Genomic DNA, 26,220 nt, shown 5'->3' with positions numbered 1-26,220 from the left:
AGGCTAAACACCTGAGAGGGAGAGAGAGGGGAGGGAGAGAGAGGGGAAGAGAGAGAGGGGAGGGAGAGAGAGGGGAGGGAGAGAGAGAGGGGAGGGAGAGAGAGGGGAGGGAGAGAGAGGGGAGGGAGAGAGAGGGGAGGGAGAGAGAGGGGAGGGAGAGAGAGAGGGGAGGGAGAGAGAGAGGGGAGGGAGAGAGAGGGGAAGAGAGTGAGTTAGGGTTAGGGAAACACGGTGCAACTAGGTTCGCGTTAGGGCCTGTATCTGTTGCTCCTGATAAGCGTCTGACAGGAAGTCATATTGTAGCATGATGAGTTCCTCTGACCAGACGGTTCTAAAGGACCAACAGGAAGTAGTGTTTTGATTCTGAAGGGCCACAGCTTAACAGGAAGTGGACAGAGGATGAAGCAGGAAGCGGTTTCACATCACATTCCTCCTAGACTGAGGATACAGCGGATAACAGACTCCCAGTGCTTGTTCAGGCAAGGGAGAGATCATCACCAGAGCTTGTCTTCATAAAGGAGGAAGAGACAGGCCCTAACCCTAACCAGTCTAGTATTTACCCTACCTGGCACCACAACACTATCAGGAGAAAGAGACAGGCCCTAACCCTAACCAGTCTAGTATTTACCCTACCTGGCACCACAACACTATCAGGAGGAAGAGACAGGCCCTAACCCTAACCAGTCTAGTATTTACCCTACCTGGCACCACAACACTATCAGGAGGAAGAGACAGGCCCTAACCCTAACCAGTCTAGTATTTACCCTACCTGGCACCACAACACTATCAGGAGGAAGAGACAGGCCCTAACCCTAACCAGTCTAGTATTTACCCTACCTGGCACCACAACACTATCAGGAGGAAGAGACAGGCCCTAACCCTAACCCTAACCAGTCTAGTATTTACCCTACCTGGCACCACAACACTATCAGGAGGAAGAGACAGGCCCTAACCCTAACCCTAACCAGTCTAGTATTTACCCTACCTGGCACCACAACACTATCAGGAGGACGAGACAGGCCCTAACCCTAACCAGTCTAGTATTTACCCTACCTGGCACCACAACACTATCAGGAGGAAGAGACAGGCCCTAACCCTAACCAGTCTAGTATTTACCCTACCTGGCACCACAACACTATCAGGAGGAAGAGACAGGCCCTAACCCTAACCAGTCTAGTATTTACCCTACCTGGCACCACAACACTATCAGGAGGAAGAGACAGGCCCTAACCCTAACCAGTCTAGTATTTACCCTACCTGGCACCACAACACTATCAGGAGGAAGAGACAGGCCCTAACCCTAACCAGTCTAGTATTTACCCTACCTGGCACCACAACACTATCAGGAGGAAGAGACAGGCCCTAACCCTAACCAGTCTAGTATTTACCCTACCTGGCACCACAACACTATCAGGAGGAAGAGACAGGCCTTAACCCTAACCAGTCTAGTATTTACCCTACCTGGCACCACAACACTATCAGGAGGAAGAGACAGGCCCTAACCCTAACCAGTCTAGTATTTACCCTACCTGGCACCACAACACTATCAGGAGGAAGAGACAGGCCCTAACCCTAACCAGTCTAGTATTTACCCTACCTGGCACCACAACACTATCAGGAGGAAGAGACAGGCCTTAACCCTAACCAGTCTAGTATTTACCCTACCTGGCACCACAACACTATCAGGAGGAAGAGACAGGCCCTAACCCTAACCAGTCTAGTATTTACCCTACCTGGCACCACAACCTATCAGGAGGGAGAACGCACCGGGCAGCTGGCAGGTTAACATTTAAGTATCTTAATGTACGGTTTCCACCAGGCTGGTTACAGCTAGGGATAAACCGATCAGATCCTGACCTGGGCCAACCAACGCGGAGAATCCTTCCATTCCTCTACAGGACTCATTTCCTCCATGTAAAAGGGATACTGCGATACAGCATCCATACGCTACCCTATCGGTAGACTTCCAGTTACTGTGCTAACGCTAGTTAGCATTGGTTTTATGTTTCTACCTTCATACAGAGACATAAACATGGTATCCACAAGTTCATCTGACTCTGGTGAAGTAGACAAACGTAATTTGTCCAAATCTCAGTCAGCCTTCCATGTATCTGTGCCCCGTCCTGGGTAGTGGTTAAATAGTGACTGACTATAGAGACTAGACTGTAGTGACTGACTAGACTATAGAGACTAGACTGTAGTGACTGACTAGACTATAGAGACTAGACTGTAGAGACTGACTAGACTATAGAGACTAGACTGTAGTGACTGACTAGACTATAGAGACTAGACTGTAGAGACTGACTAGACTATAGAGACTAGACTGTAGTGACTGACTAGACTATAGAGACTAGACTGTAGTGACTGACTAGACTATAGAGACTAGACTGTAGAGACTGACTAGACTATAGAGACTAGACTGTAGAGACTGACTAGACTATAGAGACTAGACCGTAGAGACTGACTAGACTATAGAGACTAGACTGTAGAGACTGACTAGACTATAGAGACTAGACTGTAGAGACTGACTAGACTATAGAGACTAGACTGTAGAGACTGACTAGACTATAGAGACTAGACTGTAGAGACTGACTAGACTATAGAGACTAGACTGTAGAGACTGACTAGACTATAGAGACTAGACTGTAGAGACTGACTAGACTATAGAGACTAGACTGTAGAGACTGACTAGACTATAGAGACTAGACTGTAGAGACTGACTAGACTATATAGACTAGACTGTAGAGACTGACTAGACTATAGAGACTAGACTGTAGAGACTGACTAGACTATAGAGACTAGACTGTAGAGACTGACTAGACTATAGAGACTAGACTGTAGAGACTGACTAGACTATAGAGACTAGACTGTAGAGACTGACTAGACTATAGAGACTAGACCGTAGTGACTGACTAGACTATAGAGACTAGACTGTAGAGACTGACTAGACTATAGAGACTAGACTGTAGAGACTGACTAGACTATAGAGACTAGACTGTAGAGACTGACTAGACTATAGAGACTAGACTGTAGAGACTGACTAGACTATAGAGACTAGACTGTAGAGACTGACTAGACTATAGAGACTAGACTGTAGAGACTGACTAGACTATAGAGACTAGACCGTAGTGACTGACTAGACTATAGAGACTAGACTGTAGAGACTGACTAGACTATAGAGACTAGACTGTAGAGACTGACTAGACTATAGAGACTAGACCGTAGAGACTGACTAGACTATAGAGACTAGACTGTAGAGACTGACTAGACTATAGAGACTAGACTGTAGTGACTGACTAGACTATAGAGACTAGACTGTAGAGACTGACTAGACTATAGAGACTAGACTATAGAGACTAGACTGTAGAGACTGACTAGACTATAGAGACTGACTAGACTATAGAGACTAGACTGTAGAGACTGACTAGACTATAGAGACTAGACTGTAGTGACTGACTAGACTATAGAGACTAGACTGTAGAGACTGACTAGACTGTAGAGACTAGACTGTAGTGACTGACTAGACTATAGAGACTAGACTGTAGAGACTGACTAGACTATAGAGACTAGACTGTAGAGACTGACTAGACTATAGATACTAGACTGTAGAGACTAGACTGTAGTGACTGACTAGACTATAGAGACTAGACTGTAGAGACTGACTAGACTATAGATACTAGACTGTAGAGACTGAGTAGACTATAGAGACTAGACTGTAGAGACTGACTAGACTATAGAGACTAGACTGTAGTGACTGACTAGACTATAGAGACTAGACTGTAGTGACTGACTAGACTATAGAGACTAGACTGTAGTGACTGACTAGACTATAGAGACTAGACTATAGAGACTAGACTGTAGTGACTGACTAGACTATAGAGACTAGACTATAGAGACTGACTAGACTATAGAGACTAGACCGTAGTGACTGACTAGACTATAGAGACTAGACTATAGAGACTAGACTGTAGAGACTAGACTATAGAGACTAGACTGTAGTGACTAGACTATAGAGACTAGACTGTAGAGACTAGACTATAGAGACTAGACTGTAGAGAATGACTAGACTATAGAGACTAGACTATAGAGACTGACTAGACTATAGAGACTAGACTGTAGAGACTAGACTATAGAGACTAGACTGTAGTGACTAGACTATAGAGACTAGACTGTAGTGACTAGACTATAGAGACTAGACTATAGAGACTAGACTGTAGAGACTGACTAGACTATAGAGACTAGACTGTAGTGACTGACTAGACTATAGAGACTAGACTGTAGTGACTAGACTATAGAGACTAGACTATAGAGACTAGACTGTAGTGACTGACTAGACTGTAGTGACTAGACTATAGAGACTAGACTATAGAGACTAGACTGTAGAGACTGACTAGACTATAGAGACTGACTAGACTATAGAGACTAGACTGTAGAGACTGACTAGACTATAGAGACTAGACTGTAGTGACTGACTAGACTATAGAGACTAGACTGTAGAGACTGACTAGACTATAGAGACTAGACTGTAGAGACTGACTAGACTATAGAGACTGACTAGACTATAGAGACTAGACTGTAGAGACTGACTAGACTATAGAGACTAGACTGTAGTGACTGACTAGACTATAGAGACTAGACTGTAGAGACTGACTAGACTATAGAGACTAGACTGTAGAGACTGACTAGACTATAGAGACTGACTAGACTATAGAGACTAGACTGTAGAGACTGACTAGACTATAGAGACTAGACTGTAGTGACTGACTAGACTATAGAGACTAGACTGTAGTGACTGACTAGACTATAGAGACTAGACTGTAGAGACTGACTAGACTATAGAGACTAGACTGTAGAGACTGACTAGACTATAGAGACTAGACTGTAGAGACTGACTAGACTATAGAGACTAGACTGTAGTGACTGACTAGACTATAGAGACTAGACTATAGAGACTAGACTGTAGTGACTGACTAGACTATAGAGACTAGACTGTAGTGACTGACTAGACTATAGAGACTAGACTGTAGTGACTGACTAGACTATAGAGACTAGACTATAGAGACTAGACTGTAGTGACTGACTAGACTATAGAGACTAGACTATAGAGACTGACTAGACTATAGAGACTAGACTATAGAGACTAGACTGTAGTGACTGACTAGACTATAGAGACTAGACTATAGAGACTAGACTGTAGTGACTGACTAGACTATAGAGACTAGACTGTAGTGACTGACTAGACTATAGAGACTAGACTGTAGTGACTGACTAGACTATAGAGACTAGACTATAGAGACTAGACTGTAGTGACTGACTAGACTATAGAGACTAGACTATAGAGACTGACTAGACTATAGAGACTAGACCGTAGTGACTGACTAGACTATAGAGACTAGACTATAGAGACTAGACTGTAGAGACTAGACTATAGAGACTAGACTGTAGTGACTGACTAGACTGTAGTGACTAGACTATAGAGACTAGACTATAGAGACTAGACTGTAGAGACTGACTAGACTATAGAGACTAGACTGTAGTGACTGACTAGACTATAGAGACTAGACTGTAGTGACTAGACTATAGAGACTAGACTATAGAGACTAGACTATAGAGACTAGACTATAGAGACTAGACTGTAGTGACTGACTAAACTGTAGTGACTAGACTATAGAGACTAGACTATAGAGACTAGACTGTAGAGACTGACTAGACTATAGAGACTAGACTGTAGAGACTGACTAGACTATAGAGACTGACTAGACTATAGAGACTAGACCGTAGTGACTGACTAGACTATAGAGACTAGACCGTAGTGACTGACTAGACTATAGAGACTAGACTGTAGTGACTGACTAGACTATAGAGACTAGACTATAGAGACTAGACCGTAGTGACTGACTAGACTATAGAGACTAGACTATAGAGACTAGACTATAGAGACTAGACTATAGAGACTAGACTGTAGAGACTGACTAGACTATAGAGACTAGACTGTAGAGACTGACTAGACTATAGAGACTGACTAGACTATAGAGACTAGACCGTAGTGACTGACTAGACTATAGAGACTAGACTGTAGTGACTGACTAGACTATAGAGACTAGACCGTAGTGACTGACTAGACTATAGAGACTAGACTGTAGTGACTGACTAGACTATAGAGACTAGACTGTAGTGACTGACTAGACTATAGAGACTAGACTATAGAGACTGACTAGACTATAGAGACTAGACTGTAGTGACTAGACTATAGAGACTATACTATAGAGACTAGACTATAGAGACTGACTAGACTATAGAGACTAGACTATAGAGACTAGACTATAGAGACTAGACTGTAGTGACTGACTAGACTATAGAGACTAGACTATAGAGACTAGACCGTAGTGACTGACTAGACTATAGAGACTAGACTGTAGAGACTAGACTGTAGTGACTGACTAGACTATAGAGACTAGACTATAGAGACTGACTAGACTATAGAGACTAGACTGTAGTGACTGACTAGACTATAGAGACTAGACTGTAGTGACTGACTAGACTATAGAGACTAGACTGTAGAGACTGACTAGACTATAGAGACTAGACTGTAGTGACTGACTAGACTATAGAGACTAGACTATAGAGACTAGACTATAGAGACTAGACTATAGAGACTAGACTGTAGTGACTAGACTATAGAGACTAGACTATAGAGACTGACTAGACTATAGAGACTAGACTGTAGTGACTGACTAGACTATAGAGACTAGACTATAGAGACTAGACTATAGAGACTAGACTGTAGTGACTGACTAGACTGTAGTGACTAGACTATAGAGACTAGACTATAGAGACTAGACTGTAGAGACTGACTAGACTATAGAGACTAGACTGTAGAGACTGACTAGACTATAGAGACTGACTAGACTATAGAGACTAGACCGTAGTGACTGACTAGACTATAGAGACTAGACTGTAGTGACTCACTAGACTATAGAGACTAGACTGTAGTGACTAGACAATAGAGACTAGACTATAGAGACTGACTAGACTATAGAGACTAGACTATAGAGACTGACTAGACTATAGAGACTAGACCGTAGAGACTGACTAGACTATAGAGACTAGACTGTAGAGACTGACTAGACTATAGAGACTAGACTGTAGTGACTGACTAGACTATAGAGACTAGACTATAGAGACTAGACTATAGAGACTGACTAGACTATAGAGACTAGACTGTAGTGACTAGACTATAGAGACTAGACTGTAGAGACTGACTAGACTATAGAGACTAGACTATAGAGACTGACTAGACTATAGAGACTAGACCGTAGAGACTAGACTATAGAGACTAGACTATAGAGACTAGACTGTAGTGACTGACTAGACTATAGAGACTAGACTATAGAGACTAGACCGTAGTGACTGACTAGACTATAGAGACTAGACTGTAGTGACTGACTAGACTATAGAGACTAGACTATAGAGACTGACTAGACTATAGAGACTAGACTGTAGTGACTAGACTATAGAGACTAGACTATAGAGACTAGACTGTAGTGACTGACTAGACTATAGAGACTAGACTGTAGTGACTGACTAGACTATAGAGACTAGACTGTAGTGACTGACTAGACTATAGAGACTAGACTATAGAGACTGACTAGACTATAGAGACTAGACTGTAGTGACTGACTAGACTATAGAGACTAGACTATAGAGACTGACTAGACTATAGAGACTAGACTGTAGAGACTGACTAGACTATAGAGACTAGACTGTAGTGACTGACTAGACTATAGAGACTAGACTGTAGTGACTGACTAGACTATAGAGACTAGACTATAGAGACTGACTAGACTAGAGACTAGACTGTAGTGACTAGACTATAGAGACTAGACTAGAGACTAGACTGTAGTGACTGACTAGACTATAGAGACTAGACTATAGAGACTAGACTATAGAGACTGACTAGACTATAGAGACTAGACTGTAGTGACTAGACTATAGAGACTAGACTATAGAGACTAGACTGTAGTGACTGACTAGACTATAGAGACTAGACTATAGAGACTGACTAGACTATAGAGACTAGACTGTAGTGACTAGACTATAGAGACTAGACTATAGAGACTAGACTGTAGTGACTGACTAGACTATAGAGACTAGACTATAGAGACTAGACTGTAGTGACTGACTAGACTATAGAGACTAGACTATAGAGACTAGACCGTAGTGACTGACTAGACCGTAGTAGCTGAGCTGTGCATTAGGCTTGTAGTGGAGTGGAGAGTTAATCCTCAGGTAAAGCAGGGGACGCTGAATTCAGCTGGAGAGTTAATCCCCAGGTAAAGCAGGGGACGCTGAATTCAGCTGGAGAGTTAATCCCCAGGTAAAGCAGGGGACGCTGAATTCAGCTGGAGAGTTAATCCTCAGGTAAAGCAGGGGACGCTGAATTCAGCTGGAGAGTTAATCCTCAGGTAAAGCAGGGGACGCTGAATTCAGCTGGAGAGTTAATCCTCAGGTAAAGCAGGGGACGCTGAATTCAGCTGGAGAGTTAATCCTCAGGTAAAGCAGTGGACGCTGAATTCAGCTGGAGAGTTAATCCTCAGGTAAAGCAGGGGACGCTGAATTCAGCTGGAGAGTTAATCCTCAGGTAAAGCAGGGGACGCTGAATTCAGCTGGAGAGTTAATCCTCAGGTAAAGCAGGGGACGCTGAATTCAGCTGGAGAGTTAATCCTCAGGTAAAGCAGGGGACGCTGAATTCAGCTGGAGAGTTAATCCTCAGGTAAAGCAGGGGACGCTGAGTTCAGCTGGAGAGTTAATCCTCAGGTAAAGCAGGGGACGCTGAGTTCAGCTGGAGAGTTAATCCTCAGGTAAAGCAGGGGACGCTGAATTCAGCTGGAGAGTTAATCCCCAGGTAAAGCAGGGGACGCTGAGTTCAGCTGGAGAGTTAATCCTCAGGTAAAGCAGGGGACGCTGAGTTCAGCTGGAGAGTTAATCCTCAGGTAAAGCAGGGGACGCTGAATTCAGCTGGAGAGTTAATCCTCAGGTAAAGCAGGGGACGCTGAATTCAGCTGGAGAGTTAATCCTCAGGTAAAGCAGGGGACGCTGAGTTCAGCTGGAGAGTTAATCCTCAGGTAAAGCAGGGGACGCTGAATTCAGCTGGAGAGTTAATCCTCAGGTAAAGCAGGGGACGCTGAATTCAGCTGGAGAGTTAATCCTCAGGTAAAGCAGGGGGCGCTGAATTCAGCTGGCTACTGGAGAGAAGCACCTATGGTGGAGATTATATGGAGAAGATGGCAGCCACCTGCCTACCTCTGTCTGAGCAACTCAATGTCTCAAATTACAACTGACGTAGAAAAAACTCAGCCAGAACTGAGGCTGATATCACACAGAAAAAACGCCCTAGAGGCTGAACAACATGTGAAAAAACACTAATGTGGGCGTAGAATTATCAGTCAGTTGTTATGGGTCTGTCTGCTACAGGTGTTCCGCAGTAAGGAAGTGGTGATTAACTAAACTAGGTTTCTTTTTAATTTAACCCTTATTTTAACTAGAGCTGGTTAATACAGGAACAACAGAGACTGACAGAATGGGTTTTAAACTCTCCCAGATGACCAGACATATCCGTATGTTATAATACCCCACTAATACTTCACTTCCTCCTCAGCCAAGGCTGCAGTTCAGCCACTCTCTGGGTCGACCAGGTAACAGGAAACACACAAAGAGCCTGATGCCAAACAGTTGTATCCACAGCTCTACAGTCCTGTAGCTTTCAGACAACTGCTTTATCCAGCTCAGTCCTGCTCTATTCCACTCCTCTGGAGGTGAGACGGACTTCAGTCCTGCTCTATTCCACTCCTCTGGAGGTGAGACGGACTTCAGTCCTGCTCTATTCCACTCCTCTGGAGGTGAGACGGACTTCAGTCCTGCTTTATTCCACTACTCTGGAGGTGAGACAGACTTCAGTCCTGCTCTATTCCACTACTCTGGAGGTGAGACAGACATCAGTCCTGCTCTATTCCACTCCTCTGGAGGTGAGACGGACTTCAGTCCTGCTCTATTCCACTCCTCTGGAGGTGAGACAGTTATCTTGGAGATATAGTGTTCATCCAAACAACTCAACTGGGATAATACTAGACTATTGTTCTTCAGTCTAGCATCAAATCTCTACTGGCTTCAGTTTTATCACTGCTTTATTTGTTTTGACAGAAAGGGAGACAAGACTACACACATCAAGTGTGTTTATGTGTAATACTCAACCCCAAAACCCTCTGTATACAACCAGGTAGTGGGTTAAGGCTTTCAGATACAGATGAGGACATGTTATCAGGGTTGAGCTCGGTAGAGTAAAGTCTGGTAGACCAGCCAAGAGCCGGACACTGCTCTGTACCAACTTCGTCTGTATACAACCAGGTAGTAGGTTAAGGGGTTATAGTTAGGGTGGGTTAAGGGGTTATAGTTAGGGTGGGTTAAGGGGTTAGAGTTAGGGTGGGTTAAGGGGTTAGAGTTAGGGTGGGTTAAGGGGTTAGAGTTAGGGTGGGTTAAGGGGTTAGAGTTAGGGTGGGTTAAGGGGTTAGAGTTAGGGTGGGTTAAGGGGTTAGAGTTAGGGTGGGTTAAGGGGTTAGAGTTAGGGTGGGTTAAGGGGTTAGAGTTAGGGTGGGTTAAGGGGTTAGAGTTAGGGTGGGTTAAGGGGTTAGAGTTAGGGTGGGTTAAGGGGTTAGAGTTAGGGTGGGTTAAGGGGTTAGAGTTAGGGTGGGTTAAGGGGTTAGAGTTAGGGTGGGTTAAGGGGTTAGAGTTAGGGTGGGTTAGGGGGTTAGAGTTAGGGTGGGTTAAGGGGTTAGAGTTAGGGTGGGTTAAGGGGTTAGAGTTAGGGTGGGTTAAGGGGTTAGAGTTAGGGTGGGTTAAGGGGTTAGAGTTAGGGTGGGTTAAGGGGTTAGAGTTAGGGTGGGTTAAGGGGTTAGAGTTAGGGTGGGTTAAGGGGTTAGAGTTAGGGTGGGTTAAGGGGTTAGAGTTAGGGTGGGTTAAGGGGTTAGAGTTAGGGTGGGTTAAGGGGTTAGAGTTAGGGTGGGTTAAGGGGTTAGATTTAGGGTGGGTTAGTGTACAGAGGACAGGTTGAAGATTTGAAGAGTAAATGACGAGCTGGAAACTGCTCTGTGCTGACCAAAGCGACCAGAGGTCCTGACCAGGTCCTGAACAACCATGTGCTGACCGCCCCATATCCTGCTGGGTAATCTCTTCTATTTGACAGGCTTAATCTCAGGGAGTGTGTTTGGGAGGGCCTGACAATGGAGAAACCTCTGACCTTCAGGAGCACAGACAATACAGTGGCTTGCGGAAGTATTCACCCCCCTTAGCATTTTTCCTATTTTGTTGCCTTACAACCTGTAATTAAAATGGATTTTTGGGGGGTTTGTATCATTTGATTTACACAACATGCCTACCACTTTGAAGATGCAAAATATGTTTTATTGTGAAACAAACAAGAAATAAGACAAAAAAACAGAAAACCTGAGCGTGCATAACTATTCACCCCCCCAGTCAATACTTTGTAGAACCACCTTTTGCAGCAATTACAGCTGCAAGTCTCTTGCGGTATGTCTCTATAAGCTTGGCACATCTAGCCACTGGGAGCTTTTCCCATTCTTCAAGGCAAAACTGCTCCAGCTACTTCAAGTTGGATAAGTTCCGCTGGTGTACAGCAATCTTTAAGTCATACCACAGATTCTCAATTGGATTGAGATCTGGGCTTTGAATAAGGCCATTCCAAGACATTTAAATGTTTCCCCTTAAACCACTCAAGTGTTGCTTTAGCAGTATGCTTAGGGTCACTGTCCTGCTGGAAGGTGATCCTCCGTCCCAGTCTCAAATCTCTGGAAGACTGAAACAGGTTTCCCTCAACAATTTCCCTGTATTTAGCGCCACCCATCATTCCTTCAATTCTGACCAGTTTCCCAGTCCCTGCTGCTGAAAAACATCCCCACAGCATGATGCTGCCACCACCATGCTTCACTGTGGGGATGGTGTTCTCGGGGTGATGAGAGGTGTTGGGTTTGCGCCAGACATAGCGTTTTCCTTGATGGCCAAAACGCTCAATTTTAGTCTTATCTGACCAGAGTACCTTCTTCCATATGTTTGGGGAGTCTCCCACATGGCTTTTGGCGAACACCAAAGGTGTTTGCTTATTTATTTCTTTAAGCAATGGCTTTTATCTGGCCTCTCTACTATGTTTGGGAGGACAATGGAGAAACATCTGACCTTCAGGAGTACAGACAATATGACTGTGTTGACAGGTAAGTTAAGCTATCAGGTCTCTTCTGTGAAAACCCCAGATATTGGGTACCTGAGACAATGCCTTGGCATGAGGTAGGTGTTCCTCTTCTCTGGCCCCTCTCAGACCCAGCTGTGTGTTTAGTCTGCCCTATGAGCCCTGGCGTAATGGACCACCAGCTCTAGCAGCCAGTAAAGCTGCATGGTCATATGGTGGCAGCAACACGTTCTGACCTCACTGATCCACTAACCCTCAACCTGCAGTTCAACCCAACACCCTGTTCTAACACCTTTCTGCAGACTGAGAGGTTCTGTACATATTACATGCCATGAGGTTGTGGTTTGGTAATGGGGATTAAACCCCAGGCCCAGGAACAGGCTAGGGACTGGGATGTTTTGGCTATGTAGGGGATTACTCCCTCTGTGGTCCTCTACACCCTTACAGTCCCCTAACCCCTCCGCACCACCACTACACCTCCACCACAACTAGTTAGACCTCCACTACAACTAGTCAGACCTCCACTACAACTAGTCAGACCCCCACAACAACTAATCAGACCTCCACTACAACTAGTTAGACCCCCACTACAACTAGTTAGACCCCCACAACAACTAGTCAGACCTCCGCTACAACTAGTCAGACCTCCACTACAACTAGTCATACCTCCACTACAACTAGTCATACCTCCACTACAACTAATCAGACCCCCCACCACAACTAATCAGACCCCCACTACAACTAGTCTACAACTAGTCAGACCCCCACTACATCTAGTCTACAACTAGTCAGACCCCCACTACAACTAGTCAGACCCCCACTACATCTAGTCTACAACTAGTCAGACCCCCACTACAACTAGTCAGACCTCCACTACAACTAGTCAGACCCCCACTACATCTAGTCTACAACTAGTCAGACCCCCACTACAACTAGTCAGACCCCCACTACAACTAGTCAGACCCCCACTACATCTAGTCAGACCCCCACTACAACTAGTCAGACCCCCACTACAACTAGTCAGACCCCCATTACATCTAGTCTACAACTAGTCAGACCCCCACTACAACTAGTCAGACCTCCACTACAACTAGTCAGACCCCCACTACAACTAGTCAGACCCCCACTACATCTAGTCAGACCCCCACTACAACTAGTCAGACCCCCACTACAACTAGTCAGACCCCCATTACATCTAGTCTACAACTAGTCAGACCCCCACTACAACTAGTCAGACCCCCACTACAACTAGTCAGACCCCCATTACATCTAGTCTACAACTAGTCAGACCCCCACTACAACTAGTCAGACCCCCACTACATCTAGTCAGACCCCCACTACAACTAGTCAGACCCCCACTACAACTAGTCAGACCCCCATTACATCTAGTCTACAACTAGTCAGACCCCCACTACAACTAGTCAGACCCCCACTACATCTAGTCAGACCCCCACTACAACTAGTCAGACCCCCACTACAACTAGTCAGACCCCCACTACATCTAGTCTACAACTAGTCAGACCCCCACTACAACTAGTCAGACCCCCACTACAACTAGTCAGACCCCCACTACAACTAGTCAGACCCCCACTACATCTAGTCAGACCCCCACTACAACTAGTCAGACCCCCACTACATCTAGTCTACAACTAGTCAGACCCCCACTACAACTAGTCAGACCCCCACTACAACTAGTCAGACCTCCACTACAACTAGTCAGACCCCCACTACAACTAGTCAGGCCTCAACTATAACTAGTCAGACCTCCACTACAACTAATCAGACCCCCACTACAACTAGTCAGGCCTCAACTATAACTAGTCAGACCTCCACTACAACTAGTCAGACCTCAACTATAACTAGTCAGACCTCCACTACAACTAGTCAGACCCCCACTACAACTAGTCAGACCCCCACTACAACTAGTCAGACCCCCACTACATCTAGTCTACAACTAGTCAGACCCCCACTACAACTAGTCAGACCCCCACTACAACTAGTCAGACCTCCACTACAACTAGTCAGACCTCCACTACCACTAGTCAGACCTCCACTACAACTAGTCAGACCCCCACTACAACTAGTCAGACCCCCACTACAACTAGTCAGGCCTCAACTATAACTAGTCAGACCTCCACTACAACTAGTCAGAGCCCCACTACAACTATTCAGACCTCCACTACAACTAGTCAGGCCTTCACTACAACTAGTCAGACCTTCACTACAACTAGTCAGACCTCCACTACAACTAGTCAGACCTCCACTACAACTAGTCAGACCTCCACTATAACTAGTCAGACCCCCACTACAACTAGTCAGACCCCCACTACAACTAGTCAGGCCTCAACTATAACTAGTCAGACCTCCACTACAACTAGTCAGAGCCCCACTACAACTATTCAGACCTCCACTACAACTAGTCAGGCCTTCACTACAACTAGTCAGACCTTCACTACAACTAGTCAGACCTCCACTACAACTAGTCAGACCTCCACTATAACTAGTCAGACCCCCACTACAACTAGTCAGGCCTCGACTATAACTAGTCAGACCTCCACTACAACTAGTCAGACCTCCACTATAACTAGTCAGACCTCCACTATAACTAGTCAGACCTCCACTATAACTAGTCAGACCTCCACTACAACTAGTCAGAGCCCCACTACAACTATTCAGACCTCCACTACAACTAGTCAGGCCTTCACTACAACTAGTCAGACCTCCACTACAACTAGTCAGACCTCCACTACCACTAGTCAGACCTCCACTACAACTTGTCAGACCCCCACTACAACTAGTCAGACCCCCACTACAACTAGTCAGGTCTCAACTATAACTAGTCAGACCTCCACTACAACTAGTCAGAGCCCCACTACAACTATTCAGACCTCCACTACAACTAGTCAGGCCTTCACTACAACTAGTCAGACCTTCACTACAACTAGTCAGACCTCCACTACAACTAGTCAGACCTCCACTACAACTAGTCAGACCTCCACTATAACTAGTCAGACCCCCACTACAACTAGTCAGACCCCCACTACAACTAGTCAGGCCTCAACTATAACTAGTCAGACCTCCACTACAACTAGTCAGAGCCCCACTACAACTATTCAGACCTCCACTACAACTAGTCAGGCCTTCACTACAACTAGTCAGACCTTCACTACAACTAGTCAGACCTCCACTACAACTAGTCAGACCTCCACTATAACTAGTCAGACCCCCACTACAACTAGTCAGGCCTCGACTATAACTAGTCAGACCTCCACTATAACTAGTCAGACCTCCACTATAACTAGTCAGACCTCCACTACAACTAGTCAGAGCCCCACTACAACTAGTCAGACCTCCACTACAACTAGTCAGGCCTTCACTACAACTAGTCAGACCTCCACTATAACTAGTCAGACCTCCACTACAACTAGTCAGAGCCCCACTACAACTAGTCAGACCTCCACTACAACTAGTCAGACCTCCACTACAACTAGTCAGAGCCCCACTACAACTATTCAAAGGTGCTAAGTATTGACACAATTAAATGTAAAATATCCTGCATTTCAAACAGTCAACAACAATCTGAAGAATTCAAAGCTTGTGAAATGATACTTAGGCTAACTACCACCCGTCCACAGCCATAAGACCCACTAATAATGGCATCATTAGATTTCATTTAGCAGACTGATCTGCCAATAATCACTGACCTGGCTTAAGTCGGTCTATGAAAATGCCTTTTTTGTTACAAATTTAACCAGAATCAAGCATAATGCACATTCACAAATAATGACCAACTTCTTGTAGCAGGCCTTACAGAAAATGAATACAGGTCTCATATAACAATCTCTCGAGCCCAAGCCCACGTGCTAGTGAGTAGCGAGCTGGTCTTCACATGCCAAGTCTAGCCAACTGGGATCCATTTACTTCCTAACAGGGTAGAACAGTTGAATTGTTCTGTCTGTCTCCAACTGTTTGAACAGCATGTTAGTTTGTCCACTTTGTGCAGATGTTGAAATCAAGTGGCCTACCTTGTTTCTCAGAATGAGAACAAGTTGCCAATTCCTTATATAATGGTGTTTAATGCGTATTGCACATTTATAAAACAGACTAGACAGCTAGTATAACGGTCTGTGGCTAAATGATGCTAGCGGTACGTGGTACCACAATGCTGTGCGCGACAGAAACTGAGCATTAGTTTTCCAGAATCATTGTTCATTAAAACGTGCGCTTTGAGGAATCTGAGGAATTGAAACATAAAACGTCTCCTCTATTACAGTAGAATAACGTCTCAATGTGTTTCGGTTGTCCTTATGACCGATTCTGTTGGACCAAACCTCAAATGCAAATAGCGAGTTGAAACGACTTGTTGTCAGAGAGAAAGAAGCGATCTTTAGTCTTTGTTGCTGTGAGTGGCAGGGGGAGGGGTTTGGTGTCTGTGTGGGAGAGAGGAGGTGCACAGAAGGAGACAAGATCAAAAAGAAAAATGCTGATTAAAAATAAATAAATTAAAACCTTGATTCTTGCGATACAGGCATTAATAAGTATTCAACCCCTTTTGTTATGGCAAGCCTAAATAAGTTCAGGAGTAAAAATGTGCTTAACAGGTCACATAGTAAGTTGCATGGACTCACTCTATGTGCAATAATAGTGTTTAACATGATTTCTGGACGACTACCTCATCTCTGTACCCCACACATACACTTATCTGTAAGGTCCCTCAGTCGAAAAGTGAAATTCAAAAACAGATTCAACTAAAGACCAGAGAGGTTTTCCAATGCCTCGCAAAGAAGTACACCTATTGGTAGATGGGTAAAAAAAAGAAAGAAAAAAAAAGAAATACATTGAATATCCCATTGAACATGGTGAAGTTATTAATTACTCTTTGGATAGTGCATCAATACACCCAGTCACTACAAGGATACAGGCATCCTTCCTAACTCAGTTGGCGGAGAGGAAGGAAACCGCTCTGGGATTTCACCATGAGGCCAATGGTGACTTTAAAACAGTTACAGAGTTTAATGGCTTTGATAGGAGAAAACTGAGGATGGATCAACAACATTGTAGTTACTCCACAATACTTACCTAAATGACAGTGAAAAGAAAGGACCCTGTACAGAATAAAGATTTTCCAAAACATGCATTATGTTTGCAATAAGGCACTAAATTAAAACTGCAGAAAATGTGGCAAAGAAATTAACTTTATGTCCTGACTACAAAGCGTTATGTTTGGGGCAAATCCAACACATCACTGAGTACCACTTTTCATATTTTCAAGCATGGTGGTGGCTGCATCATGTTATGGGTATGCTTGTCATCGGCAAGGACTGGGTAGTTCTTTAGGATAAAAATAAACTGAATAGAGCTAAGCACAGGCAACATCCTAGAGGAAAACCTGGTTCAGTCTGCTTTCCAACAGACACTGGGAGACAAATTCACCTTTCAGCAGGACAATAACCTATAACACAAGTGTACAAAACATTAGGAATACTTGCTCTTTCCATAACATAGACTGACCAGGTGAATCCAGGCGAAAGCTATGATCCCTTATTGATGTCACTTGTTAAATCCACTTCAATCCATGTAGATGAAGGGGAGGAGACAGGTTAAAGAAGGATTTTTAAGCCTTGAGACATGGATTGTGTATGTGTGCCATTCAGAGGGTGAATGGGCAAGACAAAAGATTTAAGTGCCTTTGGACAGGGTATGTTAGTAGGTGCCAGGCACAACGGTTTGTGTCAAGAACTGCAACACTGCTTGGTTTTTCACACTCAATGGTTTCCTGTGAGTATCAAGAATGGTCCACCACCCAAAGGACATCCAGTCAACTTGACACAACTGTGGGAAGCATTGGAGTCAACATGGCCAGCATCCCTGTGGAACGCTTTCGACACCTTGTAGAGTCCATGCCCTGACAAACTGAGGCTGTTCTGAGGGCAAAAGGGGGTGCTACTCAATATTAGGAAGGTGTTCCTAATGATTTGTACACTCAGTGTACACTGGAGCTGCTTACCAAGACGACATGGAATGTTCCTGAGTGGCAGAGTTAAAGTTTTGACTTAAATCGCCTTGAAAATCTATGGCAAGACTTACAAATGTCTGTCTAGCAATGATCAACAACCAACTTGAAAGAGCTTGAATAATTTTTTTAAAGAATAATGTGCAAATATTGTACAGTCCAGATGTGCAAAGCTCTTAAAGACTTATCCAGAAAGAGAGAACAGAGGGGAGCTGAAGAGACAACATCAAACAGCCTCTCAGTCAGTCATTCATAGTAAAGGTCCATTTAACTGCTACTGAGCTGTTGACTCTCGGTGTGATGCGTATGAGCCAATTAAAACCCTGTGAAGGACGCTAGATAAATCCACTATCTGCAGCTCAAAGGGAACTGACGACGGCTAGAAACAGGAGTTTGTTAAAGGGTTTCATTGGTCAGGAATAGCAGAGAGGGTGGGGTGATAACTTCTGGAATATAGAACCTCTGGAATATCATCTTCAGATCAGACCAAAAGCCCAGAACAGAAACAAATCAATACATCATGAACTAAAAGGATGTATACTAAGAAGGTTAACGGTTAACCATTAATGAGTTAGCCGCTGAAAATACATTTGACTGGTCATGCTTATTGGTCTATAGGTTGATTTGAATATTTTAGTGGAATTAAATAGGCTGTGTATTTCCCTTAGTCATCATCTACAGTGAGGGTAAAAAGTATTTGATCCCCTGTTGATTTTGTACGTTTGTCCACTGACGAAGACATGATCAGTCTATAATTTTAATGGTAGGTTTATTTGAACATTGAGAGACAGAATAACAACAACAAAATCAAGAAAACGCATGTCAAAAATATTATAAATTGATTTGCATTTTAATGAGGGAAATAAGTATTTGACCCCCTCTCAATCAGAAAGATTTCTGGCTCCCAGGTGTCTTTTATACAGGTAACGAGATGAGATTAGGAGCACACTCTTAAAGGGAGTGCTCCTAATCTCAGTTTGTTACCTGTATAAAAGACACCTGTCCACAGAAGCAATCAATCAATCAGATTCCAAACTCTCCACCATGGCCAAGACCAAAGAGCTCTCCAAGGATGTCAGGGACAAGATTGTAGACCTACACAAGGCTGGAATGGGCTACAAGACCATCGCCAAGCAGCTTGGTGAGAAGGTGACACCAGTTGGTGCGATTATTCGCAAATGGAAGAAACACAAAAGACCTGTCAATCTCCCTCCCCAATACTTTTTTACCTCACTGTATATTATTTATCATACAGAATAGCAGCGTGAAAGTTTTATTTAAAAAATGTATTCACAGTGCAGCTGGCTTGCTTGCTCTTTTTCTTCGCTAATTACGCCAGTGTGTGTTCAGTCTTCGGTCTGTTCCGTGTAGAATATCCCAGCCTATTCATTGATGATAGGCCCTGCTTTACTGAAGTTGCAAGACATTACAAGCCAAGAAATTGTGACATATACCATTCCATTGCTGATAGATAGGCCTAGTGCACGGCTCTGACTGTCTGTCTGGTGGCCAACCTGCCTATACTGATAGATAGGCCTAGTGCACGGTTCTGACTGTCTGGTGGCTGACCTGCCTATACTGATAGATAGGCCTAGTGCAGGGTTCTGACTGTCTGTCTGGTGGCTGACCTGCCTATACTGATAGATAGGCCTAGTGCAGGGTTCTGACTGTCTGTCTGGTGGCTGACCTGCCTATACTGATAGATAGGCCTAGTGCAGGGTTCTGACTGTCTGTCTGGTGGCTGACCTGCCTATACTGATAGATAGGCCTAGTGCAGGGTTCTGTCTGTCTGGTGGCTGACCTGCCTATACTGATAGATAGGCCTAGTGCAGGGTTCTGACTGTCTGTCTGTTGGCTGACCTGCCTATACTGATAGATAGGCCTAGTGCACGGTTCTGACTGTCTGTCTGGTGGCTGACCTGCCTATACTGATAGATAGGCCTAGTGCACGGTTCTGACTGTCTGTCTGGTGGCTGACCTGCCTATACTGATAGATAGGCCTAGTGCACGGTTCTGACTGTCTGTCTGGTGGCTGACCTGCCTATACTGATAGATAGGCCTAGTGCACGGTTCTGACTGTCTGTCTGGTGGCTGACCTGCCTATACTGTGCCCCTCCCCCCTCTCTCTCTCTCTGTCCCTCGCTAGCGCACATAAATATTTTTTAAGGATAGTTATATATATATATACACATAGCTATTCTTAAAAAATATTTATATTTCCCTTTATTACTTTCCAACCCCACCATCCCCTCCCTAATTGGAGTAAACTAGTGAACAACAATGCTTAGGCCTCTACTTCATGCTTATACATCCTGAGTGGCGCAGTGGTCTAAGGCACTGCATCACAGTGCTAGCTGAGCCACTAGAGATCCTGGTTCTAATCCAGGCTCTGTCGTAGCCGGCCGCGACCGGGAGACCCATGGGGCGGCGCGCAATTGGCCCAGCGTCGTCTAGGGTAGGGGAGGGAATGGCCGGCAGGGATGTAGCTCAGTTGATAGAGCATGGCGCTTGCAACGCCAGGGTTGTGGGTTCGATTCCCACAGGGGGTATGAAAAAAATAATGTATGCACTAACTGTAAGTCGCTCTGGATAAGAGTAAATGTAAATGTATATACATTTTATGGACACAGTCAATAATTATATTGTGTTTGTTTTTACTCCTGAACTTCCTCTACCCTCAACCTCTCCGATCATTTTCATGATGTCCATCTGGTATGCTTCTATATGCCATATCTTTCTAACTGTGCTCTTTCACAAAAGCTCACAATATATAGATGTGTTTTCTTTCCACGAAATGTCTTGGTAAGTCACGGTATTTAACAAACTTTAAAGTGCTTTTTAAGGAGAGAGTGGTCTGCGCGCAGGCAGCAAGCTCAAGATTATTTGATGAACAGTTCTGGTCGCCTAGTGAAGGGTTTCCCAAACTCGGTCCTGGGGCCCCTCCTGAGCACACGTTGAAGGGTTTCCCAAACTCGGTCCTGGGGCCCCTCCTGAGCGCACGTTTTGTTTTTTGCCCTAGCGTTAAACAGCTGATTAAAATAATCAACGCTTGATGATGAGCTGGTTATTTGAATCAGCTGTGTAGGAGTTTGGGAAACCGTGGTCTAGAGATGGACGTTAGTTCAGCTTCAGAAGCAGCATTCCTTTACAGACTAGTAAAATGCTGTTCAGTGGCGCTTCAAAACTATCTCCAGAGAAGGTTTCATGTCAGCATTTCAGAAGCCGTAGTGACCCTAACAAAGAAACATGGCGTAGCCGAGGCGCTTCAAGGGTATATGAAGGTAGAAGTAACTTAATTACCTGGCCCTAGCGGTCATACATAGCCTATGTAATAGGACCATTATGCTGCATTGTGAAATTATGTGGAATTTTATGATTTTTTAAAATCGTTTTAATGGAAATCCGTTTAAATGTTAAGCAAAATTGTCCATTTGTCACATCCCTAATACAGAGCCTAGTTTGAGGAGCGGAACAGCCAATCACCTGTCAGACAGCACAACAGCAGCTCCTCAACAAGCTGGTAGTGGAGTGAAATGTGATTTTTTAAGACCAGCTGTTGGTACAACAAATAACTCTAAGTGCAATCGTGTGTTAAAAACTGTTTTGATGTCCACAATTAAACATAGCTACTATTTTTATTTCTCAATCTTAACCACTGAGGTATAGATCTCAGCACGTCACCCACCACTTTGCTATGTGAGCTTGAGGCAGTATAACGTAATGGGAGCTTGAGGCAGTATAACGTAATAGGAGCTTGAGGCAGTATAACGTAATGGGAGCTTGAGGCAGTATAACTTAATGAGAGCTTGAGGCAGTATAACGTAATGGGAGCTTGAGGCAGTATAACGTAATGTGAGCTTGAGGCAGTATAACGTAATAGGAGCTTGAGGCAGTATAACGTAATAGGAGCTTGAGGCAGTATAACGTAATGGGAGCTTGAGGCAGTATAACTTAATGAGAGCTTGAGGCAGTATAACGTAATAGGAGCTTGAGGCAGTATAACGTAATGGGAGCTTGAGGCACCATCCTAGTCATATTGGCAACCCATCCCAGCTGCTGCTATTAGGTTCCCAGTCTTTCTAAGTTTGAGGTTTCCATCTCTGTCACATATGGAACACTTGTGTTAGGTGCACTGTTTAGAACTGTGTTTTCCCGAGAATTTCATTTGGGCAAATTTTTTTAATTAGGTTTTATTAGCTGCTTCATTACAGGAGTTGCATGTTCAATAATAGGCTATTGTCTTTTGACTGTAAGACGATTTGCAACAATACCAAGCCTATTTCCATGAAGCTCTTCATGAAAAATGTCAGTTCCTTGCAATGACGATCCAGTATATATTAATATGTTCCTTGTATGCATGCCGAGGATTTTCTGTTGGTCACGTCATTTTACTGTTTGTTCACTGGTTAATGAGGGCCAGTTAGTCAGCAGCAACATCCCTAATGTATACACACCAAACAAGTCAAAGCACCTGACTGGGCCGGGCCCAGCTATCAACATGCCAAGCTGTCACGTTCCTGTTTACACCTTGTCCATCAGAGGATGCCCTGCTTCGGACGTCCACACAGACACGGGTGAGAGCCACAGTGTTCTGACACTTCATGGGACCAACAGGTGCTGCCTGTACCAGTGAATCATTAAGTGTAACAGACAGAGACTATAGAGATAGTATTAGAAAGTGTAACAGACAGAGACTATAGAGATAGTATTAGACAGTGTAACAGACAGACTATAGAGATAGTATTAGAAAGTGTAACAGACAGAGACTATAGAGATAGTATTAGACAGTGTAACAGACAGAGACTATAGAGATAGTATTAGAAAGTGTAACAGACAGAGACTATAGAGATAGTATTAGAAAGTGTAACAGACAGACTATAGAGATAGTATTAGAAAGTGTAACAGACAGAGACTATAGAGATAGTATTAGAAAGTGTAACAGACAGAGACTATAGAGATAGTATTGCTAGGTGAAGGTCCATGCAGGTGGAGTCACTCATGCATGCTGCCTGTTTGAGTAGATGAGTTGAGCAGAGCCCCAGAGGACCAGAGGACCAGTGAGGGGTAACAGAGGGTTCGGGTGTCACTGTGTTCCCTGAGCTCATAAATCAGAATGTCTTGCCTCTCTACAGCTCAGCAGGCTATTTACTCTGGAGTAAGTGGAGAGGGGGGGGGGTTGGGGTGTATGCAGGGGAGGGGTGTGTCTCTTTAAGAGATACAGTGAGGGGAAAAAAGTATTTGATCGCCTGCTGATTTTGTACGTTTCCCCACTGACAAAGACATGATCAGTCTATAATTTTAAATGGTAGGTTTATTTGAACAGTGAGAGACAGAATAACAACAACAAAAATCCAGAAAAACGCATTTCAAAAATGTTATAAATTGATTTGCATTTTAATGAGGGAAATAAGTATTTGACCCCTCTGCAAAACATGACTTAGTACTTGGTGGCAAAACCCTTGTTGGCAATCACAGAGGTCAGACGTTTCTTGTAGTTGTCCACCAGGTTTGCACACATCTCAGGAGGGATTTTGTTCCACTCCTCTTTGCAGATCTTCTCCAAGTCATTAAGGTTTCGAGGCTGACGTTTGGCAACTCGAACCTTCAGCTCCCTCCACAGATTTTCTATGGGATTAAGGTCTGGACACTGGCTAGGCCACTCCAGGACCTTAATGTGCTTCTTCTTGAGCCACTCCTTTGTTGCCTTGGCCGTGTGTTTTGGGTCATTGTCATGCTGGAACACCCATCCACGACCCATTTTCAATGCCCTGGCTGAGGGAAGGAGGTTCTCACCCAAAATTTGACGGTACATGGCCCCGTCAATCGTCCCTTTGATGCGGTGAAGTTGTCCTGTCCCCTTAGCAGAAAAACACCCCTAAAGCATAATGTTTCCACCTCCATATTTGACAGTGGGGATGGTGTTCTTGGGGTCATAGGCAGTATTCCTCCTCCTCCAAACACGGCAAGTTGAGTTTATACCAAAGAGCTCGATTTTGGTCTCATCTGACCACAACACTTTCACCCAGTTCTCCTCTGAATCATTCAGATGTTCATTGGCAAACTTCAGACGGGCCTGTATATGTGCTTTCTTGAGCAGGGGGACCTTGCGGGCGCTGCAGGATTTCAGTCCATCACGGCGTAGTGTGTTACCAATTGTTTTCTTGGTGTCTATGGACCCAGCTGCCTTGAGATCATTGACAAGATCCTCCCGTGTAGTTCTGGGCTGATTCCTCACCATTCTCATGATCATTGCAACTCCACGAGGTGAGATCTTGCATGGAGCCCCAGGCCGAGGGAGATTGACAGGTCTTTTGTGTTTCTTCCATTTGCGAATAATCGCACCAACTGTTGTCACCTTCTCACCAAGCTGCTTGGCGATGGTCTTGTAGCCCATTCCAGCCTTGTGTAGGTCTACAATATTGTCCCTGACATCCTTGGAGAGCTCTTTGGTCTTGGGTGGGGGGGGGGGGGGGGGTGTTGTTGGAAGCTCATACACACCCAGGATAAACTGCTACACTAAATCACTTTATAAATGGGAACTAATTATAGGTTGCATAAGCACATATGTTAAAACACAACAGTCAATAGTGAATATAAGGACATATACAGAACCTTATAGAGACATATACAGAACCTTATAATGGACAGGGACATAGTGACATATACAGAATCTTATAATGGACAGGGACATAGTGACATATACAGACCCTTATAATGGACAGGGACATAGTGACATATACAGAACCTTATAGAGGACAAGGACATAGTGTCACCCTATAAATAGACTAGTTAGGTGTGTCCCAACCTACTGAGCATCCATTTTGCTGAGTTATGGACCCAGTTTCCCACCAGTCTATATTGCTGTGTTATGGACCCAGTTTCCCACAGTCTATATTGCTGTGGTATGGACCCAGTTTCCCACCAGTCTATATTGCTGTGTTATGGACCCAGTTTCCCACCAGTCTATATTGCTGTGTTATGGACCCAGTTTCCCACAGTCTATATTGCTGTGGTATGGACCCAGTTTCCCACAGTCTATATTGCTGTGTTATGGACCCAGTTTCCCACCAGTCTATATTGCTGTGGTATGGACCCAGTTTCCCACCAGTCTATATTGCTGTGTTATGGACCCAGTTTCCCACCAGTCTATATTGCTGTGTTATGGACCCAGTTTCCCACAGTCTATATTGCTGTGTTATGGACCCAGTTTCCCACCAGTCTATATTGCTGTGGTATGGACCCAGTTTCCCACCAGTCTATATTGCTGAGTTATGGACCCAGTTTCCCACAGTCTATATTGCTGTGTTATGGACCCAGTTTCCCACCAGTCTATATTGCTGTGTTATGGACCCAGTTTCCCACCAGTCTATATTGCTGTGTTATGGACCCAGTTTCCCACCAGTCTATATTGCTGTGGTATGGACCCAGTTTACCACAGTCTATATTGCTGTGTTATGGACCCAGTTTCCCACCGTCTATTTTGCTGTGTTATGGACCCAGTTTCCCACAGTCTATATTGCTGTGGTATGGACCCAGTTTCCCACAGTCTATATTGCTGTGTTATGGACCCAGTTTCCCACCAGTCTATATTGCTGTGGTATGGACCCAGTTTCCCACCAGTCTATATTGCTGTGTTATGGACCCAGTTTCCCACAGTCTATATTGCTGTGTTATGGACCCAGTTTCCCACCGTCTATATTGCTGTGTTATGGACCCAGTTTCCCACCGTCTATATTGCTGTGTTATGGACCCAGTTTCCCACCGTCTATATTGCTGTGTTATGGACCCAGTTTCCCACCGTCTATATTGCTGTGTTATGGACCCAGTTTCCCACAGTCTATATTGCTGTGTTATGGACCCAGTTTCCCACAGTCTATATTGCTGTGTTATGGACCCAGTTTCCCACCGTCTATATTGCTGTGTTATGGACCCAGTTTCTCACCAGTCTATA

The 26,220-nt window shown here is 44.4% G+C and overlaps 1 protein-coding gene across 1 annotated transcript in view; it reads right to left on the bottom strand.

The window, feature by feature from the left end:
- The window catches only part of LOC311121588 (kelch domain-containing protein 3-like), a 119,106-nt gene that overhangs the window by 22,514 nt on the left and 70,372 nt on the right, over positions 1–26,220 (bottom strand). The window lies entirely within an intron of this gene.

Source organism: Coregonus lavaretus (assembly GCF_964263955.1).
Source record: "Coregonus lavaretus genome assembly, contig: HAP1_SCAFFOLD_154, whole genome shotgun sequence".
In the NCBI taxonomy this organism is placed as follows: domain Eukaryota; kingdom Metazoa; phylum Chordata; class Actinopteri; order Salmoniformes; family Salmonidae; genus Coregonus; species Coregonus lavaretus.
The sequence above is the reverse complement of the archived record's forward strand: the minus strand, read 5'-3'. Positions and strand labels throughout refer to the sequence as shown.